The following is a 7,901-nucleotide window of genomic DNA, read 5'->3' as shown; positions in this document are numbered from 1 at the left end:
TTCAAGTTCTATTATAGAGCCATAGATCTGAAAACAGCTTCCTATTGGCACTAAAATAGACAGATAGACCAATGGAATCAAATTGAAAACCGTGATATTAACCCACACACCAATGAACACTATTTTTGACAAAGATGCTAAATCTATACAATGGATGAAAGATGGCATCTTCAACAAATGGTTCTGGTACTACTGGATTCAGACATGCAGAAGATTGCAGATAGATCCATATCTGTCACCATGCACAAAGCTTAAGTGCAAATGGATCAAAGATCTCAACATAAACCCAGCCACACTGAACCTACCAGAAGACAAAGTGGGAGATACCCTTGAACAAATTGGCACAGGAGACCGATTCCTCAACATTACACCAGTAGCACAGTCATTGAGATCTGCAATTTATAAATGGGACCTCCTGAAACTGAGAAGCTTCTGTAAGACAAAGGACACAGTCAGTAACACAAATTGAAAGCCCACAGAATGGGAAAAGATCTTCACCAGACCCACATTAGACAGAGGGCTGATTTCCTAAATATACAAGGAACTCAAGAAGCTAGCCACCAAAACGCCAAACAATGAAATTAAAAAGTGGGGTGCATAACTAAATAGAGAATTCTCAACAGAGGAATCTGAAATGGCTGAAAGACACTTAAGAAAGTGCTCAAAATCCTTGGCCATCAGAGAAATGCAACTCAAAACAACTCTGAGATACCATCTTACACCTGTCAGAATGGCTAAAATCAAAAACACCAATGACAATCTATGCTGGAGAGGATGTGGAGAAAAAGGAACACTCCTCCATTGCTGGTGGGAGTGCAAACTTGTAAGACCACTTTGGAAATCAGTATGGCCGTTGCTCAGAAAAATGGGAATCAGTCTACCTCAAGATCCAGCAATTCCTCTCTTGGTCAATACTCAAATAATGCACGTTCATACAACAAGGACATATGTTCAACCATGATCATAGCAGCATTGTTTGTAATAGCCAGAACCTGGAAGCAATCTAGATGCCCCTCAACTGAAGAATGAATAGAGAAAATGTGGTACATTTATACAATGGAGTACTACTCAGCAGAAAAAAGCAATAGAATCTTGAAATTCGCAGGCAAATGAATGGAACTAGAAAAACTATCCTGAGTGAAGTAACCCAGTCACAAAAAGACAAACACACTCACTCATATATGAATTTTAGACATACAGCAAAGGATTACCAGCTGTATTGTTTTGGTGAACAATCCTGTTCACCAAAGAAACTAGGAAACAAGAAGGACTCTAAGGGAAAAATGCATGGACCCCTGAGAATGGGAAGGGGCAGGATCTCCTGAGCTAATTGAGAGCATGAGGGTAGGGGAGAGGGAGCTGCCAGAATGAGAGGAGGAGAAGAGGAGGGGAGACGAGGAAATGGAGTAGCAGAAATGTTGAGTTGGGGGAAGAATAAAGGAGAGCAGGATGAGAGATATTGTATCAGAGGGAGCCATTATAGGTTCGAGGAGAGATCTGGCACTAGAGAGATTTCCAGAGACCTGCAAGGATGATACCAACTGACAATCTAGGCAATGGTGGAGAGGATAGCCTAAATGCCCTCCAACTATGATGAGACTGATGACTACTTTATATGCCATCCTAGAGCCCTCATCCAGTGGCTGATGGAAGCAGAGGCAGACACCCACAGATATGCACTGAACTGAACTCTGGAACCTAGTTGCAGAGAGGGAGGAATGAAGATCAAAAGGGCCGGTACCAGGCTGGTGAAACCCACAGAAACAGCTGGCCTGAACAAGGGGGAGCACATGGATCCCAGACTGCTCTCTTGGAGGCCAGCACAGGACTGATCCAGGCCCCTGAACATGAATGTCAATGAGGAGGCCTCTGCACTCTAGGGGGCCCCTGGTAGTGGACTAGTATTTTTCCCTGGTGTAAGAAGAAACTTTGAGAGCCCATCCCATGTTTTGGCCTGGACACATGGGGGAGGGCCAATGTCCTGCCCAGGTTGATGTGGTGGACTTTGGGAAGCCCCCCTTGAGGACCCTACCTAGCCTGGGGAGTGGAGGGTGGATGGGGTAGGGGACAGGTGGGAGACTAGGGGGGGAGGATTGGAGGGAAGGGAGGGAGAGGGAGAAGGGATTGACATGTGAAGCAAGCTTGTTCCTAATTTGAACTAATAAAAAAAATTACAAACAAAAATTCTGAGGAACCATCATTGGACTGAACCAAGCCCTCTGAATGTGGGTGCCAGCTACGAGGCCAAGACAGTCTATGGGACCTCTAATGTGAAGCCAATGTTTATCCCTAGAGCACAAATGGACTTAAGGGGCCCATTCCCTATAGAGGGATAATATTGCAGCTCAGATACAGCAAGGAGGGCCTAGGCCCTCCCCCAAATGATATGATAGACTTTGACGGTCCCCCGTGGAGGGCCTCACTATCCCTGGGGAGGAGGTGGGGAGTGGGTTAGGGGGATTGGTGGGGAACATGGGAGGATGGGAGGGCAAGGGAATGGGGGAATGGATGTGTAATTATGAGTGCCTCTAAAACAAAAGGAAATAATTAAAAAACAAAAAACATAAATCTAGAAAATTATTTTAAAGCGCTGATGGAAAATAATTGGCTCAGTCAAGCATTGACCATTAGTGTAGCATACTGTAACCCTACCTTGAAAAGGCAATATACAATTGACACTGATTATTCCATCTGAATCTACAGCTGAATTTTAGCATGGCCTGATGAAATGTGACACAAAACAAACTGCAGTATATTTGCCCTAAACACTGACCCTGAGTCACATTTAACTCATGGTTCCAACTTCTGTTCATAAGAAATATGTAGTCAGATAGAAATGTGTCACCTGATACTATCAGAATCAAATACAATCAAATTGTGAAGATCCACATGAAAATCTAAGTAGCATCTACAACAATGCTAGGACCAAATATTGAGGGGTTGTATAACCCTAACAGCAGGTGAACCCAAAGTTGGGTCAGGATTTTGAAATGATCATTCATGATAACAAGCCTAGAAATTATTAAATATCCAGGGCTGCATATGAAAAATCAGTTGTCATAAAAAAGATATCTTAACAGAGAGAGCCACCATGGGCTTAGAGAGAAATCTGGTGCTAGGGTAAATCCCAAAATCCACAAGAGAGGATGCCTGAACTGGCCTACTCCTGTAATCAGATTGATGAATACCCCAATTATCATCATATAGCCCTCATCCAGTAATTAATGGAACGAGACATAGAGATCTACAACCAAGAACCAGGCAGAGCTCTGGGAATCCAGGCAAAGAGAGGGAGGAGGGAACATATGAGCAAGAGAGGTCAAGATCATGGTGGAAAAGTCTACAGAGACAGCTGAACCAAGCTCGTGAAAACTCACAAACTCTAGACTGACAGATGTGGAGACTACAGGGAACCCAACTAGGCCTCCATATGTAGAAGCCAGTTGTGAAGCTTGAACTATCAAAGGGGACCCTGGCAGTAGGACCATGTTACAAACCTGGTAGATGAGCTAGCTTGTTGGAGCCCACTACTTAGAGTGAGATGTCATGCTGAGTGGCAGCAGGACCACAATATAATCCTGGTACATGAGCTCCCTTGCTGGAGCCCATTCCCTTTGGTAGGATGACAGGCTCAGCCTTAATGTATGGGAGAGGGGCCGGATCCTACACAAACCTATTATACCAGACTATGTTGACTCCTCATGGGAGCCTTTACCTGTTGGGAGCCAAATCTCAGGGCTTGACATGAGATCCTAGGCCATGCTTGGCAGGCCACATAGTTAATCTTTACATAGCAGCTCCTTAGAACCTCAGCTCAAGAAAAGAAACAACCTGACCCATTCCTCCACCTATAGGCTCAGTCACCTAAGCAACCCCTTCCTGGACCTGTTACTCATAAACTCTTTACCCTGCCAAACATCCTCTTGGTGGTTTCCTAATATCCTGCCTATACCAACACCTGGTGCACAAACAACCCATTCTGACCCTCCCCATATCCTGCCTATATAAGCTAGCCTGAGAAAAAGTAAAGTTTGCCACTTGGTCAGAATCCTGTCTTGTGGTCGTTCTTTCTGCATCTCTTGTCCCCATTCCCTATCCCTGACTCTCTTGCCCCAGGTTGATGTCCTGCAGTTCGGGGCACTTACCCATGAGGAGGAGTTGACTGGGGGTGAGCTAGTTGGTAGGTGAGGGTGGGTTGGAGGAGTGGTGGCAGAGAGAACTGTGATTGGAATGTAAAATGAAATAAAAAAATTTAAAAAAATGGAAAAGTGAAAAATAAGTGCTTGTGACAATTAAAAGTATATGGAAATTAATGCAGTTGTTTCTACAACATCATAAACATTATTATAAATGACATAAATGCACATAACTAAATTACTAAAAAAAAGTCTCAGAGATAAAGGACTATCTTTATTTTTTGCTTTTGTTTTTTATTTTTTATATATTTAAATTACAAACAAGATTGAATTACATGACAATCCCAGTTCCCTTCTTCCTTCCTCCCCTACCACCCCCAACTAAAACCCTACCTATCATATGTCCTTTCTTCTAATCTACACCTGACTCAACCTTTCTGATTCCTCAGGATCTCTGCATCCTTCCTTTTCTTCCCTTCTTACTCTCATAGCTTCCTCCCCCACTTCCCAAGTTCTCAATTTGCTCAGGGGATGCTGACCATTTCCCCTTCTCCAGGGACAAAGTTTGTCTCTTTCAGGGTCTTCCTTGTTTACTAGTTTCTCTGGCAGTGTGGATTGTAGGCTGGTAATCCTTTACGCTATGTCTAAAATCCACATATGAGTGAATACATATCATGTTTGTCTTTTTGTGATTGGGTTACCTCGCTCAGAATGGTTTCTTCGAGTTCCATCCATTTTCCTGCAAATTTCAAGATTCCATTGTTTTTTCTGCTGAGTAGTACTCCATTGTGTAAATGTACCACATTTTCTCCATCCATTCTTTGGTTGAGGGGCATCTAAGATGCTTCCAGTTTCTGGCTATTACAAATAGTGCTGCTATGAACATCGTTGAACAGATATCTTTGTTGTATGAATGTGCATCTTTTGGGTATATGCCTAGGAGTGGAATTGCTGGATCTTGTGATAGACTCATTCCCATTTTCTTGAGGAGTCGCCATACTGATTTCCAAAGTGGTTGTACAAGTTGGCACTCCCACCAGCAGTGGAGGAGTGTTCCTCTTTCTCCACATCCTCTCCAGCATAAACTGTCATTGATGTTTTTTATTTTAGCCATTCTGACAGGAGTAAAGATGGTATCTCAGAGTTGTTTTGATTTGCATTTCCCTGATGGCAAAGAATGTTGAACACTTTCTTATGTGTCGTTCAGCCATTTTAGATTCCTCTGTTGAGAATTGTCTATTTAGTTCTGTATCCCATTTTTTAATTGGATTGTTTGGTGTTTTCAAGAATAGCTTCTTGAGTTCTTTGTATATTTTGGAGATCAGTCCTCTGACAGATGTGGGGTTGATGAATTCTTTTCCCAGTCTGTGGGCTGCCGTTTTGTATTGCTGACTGTGCCCTTTGCCTTACAGAAGCCTCACAGTTTCAGGAGGTCCCATTTATTAATTGTTGATCTCAGTGTCTGTGCTACTGGTGTTATGTTCAGGAAGCACTCTCCTGTACCAATTAATTCAAGGGTATTTCCCACTTTGTCTTCTAGTAGGTTCAGTGTGGCTGGGTTTATGTTGAGGTCTTTGATCCATTTTGACTTAAGTTTTGGGCAGGGTGAAAGGCTTGGGTCTATCTGTAGTCTTCTACGTGTTTGCATCCAGTTATGCCAGCACCATTTGTTGAAGATGTTCTCTTTGTTCCAGTGTATATATTTGGATTATTTGTCAAAAATCAGGTGTTTGTAGGTGTGTGGGTTAATATCAGGGTTCTCAACTCTATTCCATTGGTCTACCTGTCTATTTTTGTGCCAATACCAAGCTGTTTTCAGGACTATAGCTCTGTAATAGAGCTTAGAGTTAGGGATAGTGATGCCTCCAGAAGTTCCTCTATTGTACAGGGTTGTTTTGGCTATCCTGGGTCTTTTGTTTCCCCCATATAAAGTTGAGAATTGCTCTTTCAAGGTCAGTGAAGAATTGTGTTGGGATTTTGATGGGTATTGTATTGAATCTGTAAATTGCTTTTGGCAAGATTGCCATTTTTACTATGTTGAGCCTGTCTATCCACGAGCATGGGAGATCTTTCCATTTTCAGGTATCTTCTTTAATTTCTTTCTTTAGAGACTCAAAATTCTTATGGTATAAGTGTTTCAATTTTTTGGTTAGTGTTACTCCAAGATATTTTATGTTGTTTGTGGCAATTGTTAAGGGTGATGTTTCTCTGATTTCTTCCTCCACCAATGTGTCATCTGTACAGGTATTTTTTTAGTTAATCTTGCATCCTGCCACTTCACTGAAGTTGTTTATCAGCTGTAGGAGGTCCCTGGTAGAGTTTTTTGGGTCACTTTTGTAGACTATCATATCATCTGCAAATAGTGAGAGTTTGACTTCTTCCTTTCCGATTTATATTCCCTTGTTCTCCTTTTGTTGTCTTATTGCTGTAGCTAGAACTTAAAGGACAATATTGAAGAGGTATGGAGAGAGTGGACAGCATTGTCTTGTTCCTGATTTTAGAGGAATTGCATTGAATTTCTCTCCATTTAATTTGATGTTGGCTGTCGGCTTGCTGTATATTGCTTTTATTATGTTGAGGTATGTTCCTGTTATACCTGATTTCTCCAGGACCTTTATCATGAAAGGGTGTTGGATTTTGTCAAATTCTTTTTCAGCATCTAATGAGTTGATCATGTGATTTTTTCCTCAGTCTGTTTATGTGGTGGATTACATTGATGGATTTTTGTATGTTGAACCATCCTTGCATCCCTGGGATGAAGCCTACTTGATTGGGATGGATGATTTCTCTGATGTGTTCTTGGATTCAATTTGCCAATATTTTATTGAGTATTTTTGTATCAATGTTCATGAAGGATATTGGTCTGTAGTTCTCTTTCTTAGTTGTGTCTTTGTGTGGCTTGGGTATCAAGGTTATTGTAGCCTCATAAAAAGGGTTTGGTAATGACCCTTCTGCTTCTATTGTGTGGAATACTTTGAGGAGAATTGGTATTAGCTGTACTTTGAATTTCTGGTAGAATTCTGCAGTGAAGCCATCTGGGCCTGGGCTTTTTTTGGTTGGGAGTCTTCTAATGACTGCTTCAATTTCATTAGGGGTTATAGGTCTGTTTAAGTTGCTGATCTGTTCTTGATTTAATTTTGGTAAGTGAAATATGTCCTGGCCTATCTGGGCTGGTGGATGGAGGCAGGACTGCCTCTGGGTTTGTGGTGTGGTGGATCCCGCCACCGAGCTCGGTCTGGTGCACAGTCGCTGGTGTCAGATGACTCTGAGAAGCAATGATGACCAAGGACTATCTTTATAATAGGAAAGTTTTCCTAGTTGAAACACAGAGGCAAAATAACATGTGGAAATGCTGATAATTGAAGATTAAAGTGTTCAAACTGAGTTATGAGTTACGATTTTGAAAAGTAAAGATCCAACACTCAACTGGGAGAAGGGATTGCAACTTTCCCAGTAGACAAAGCTCAAGCAGTTTGCAGACACTAGAAACACTCCTGCCAGGCAGTAACACTCAAAAGGAAAATAGGCAAAAATGAGAAAGTAAATTCATAACAAAGTGAAAGCACAGGATTTAACACTAAAACATACATTCATCTTTATAATGTGAAACTCAAAATGATGGCATGCAAATAAATATAATGATAATATGCATAATAAGAAGTAAGCATAAGTGTGTTACCATTAATAATAATACATACACATAAGGTAAAACCATTAGAGTCATATTAGAAAAGAAACAGAATTTCTTAAGCTTAACCTATACTT

The sequence above is a fragment of the Cricetulus griseus genome, assembly GCF_003668045.3.
Source record: "Cricetulus griseus strain 17A/GY chromosome 1 unlocalized genomic scaffold, alternate assembly CriGri-PICRH-1.0 chr1_1, whole genome shotgun sequence".
In the NCBI taxonomy this organism is placed as follows: Eukaryota; Metazoa; Chordata; class Mammalia; order Rodentia; family Cricetidae; genus Cricetulus; species Cricetulus griseus.
The sequence above is the reverse complement of the archived record's forward strand: the minus strand, read 5'-3'. Positions refer to the sequence as shown.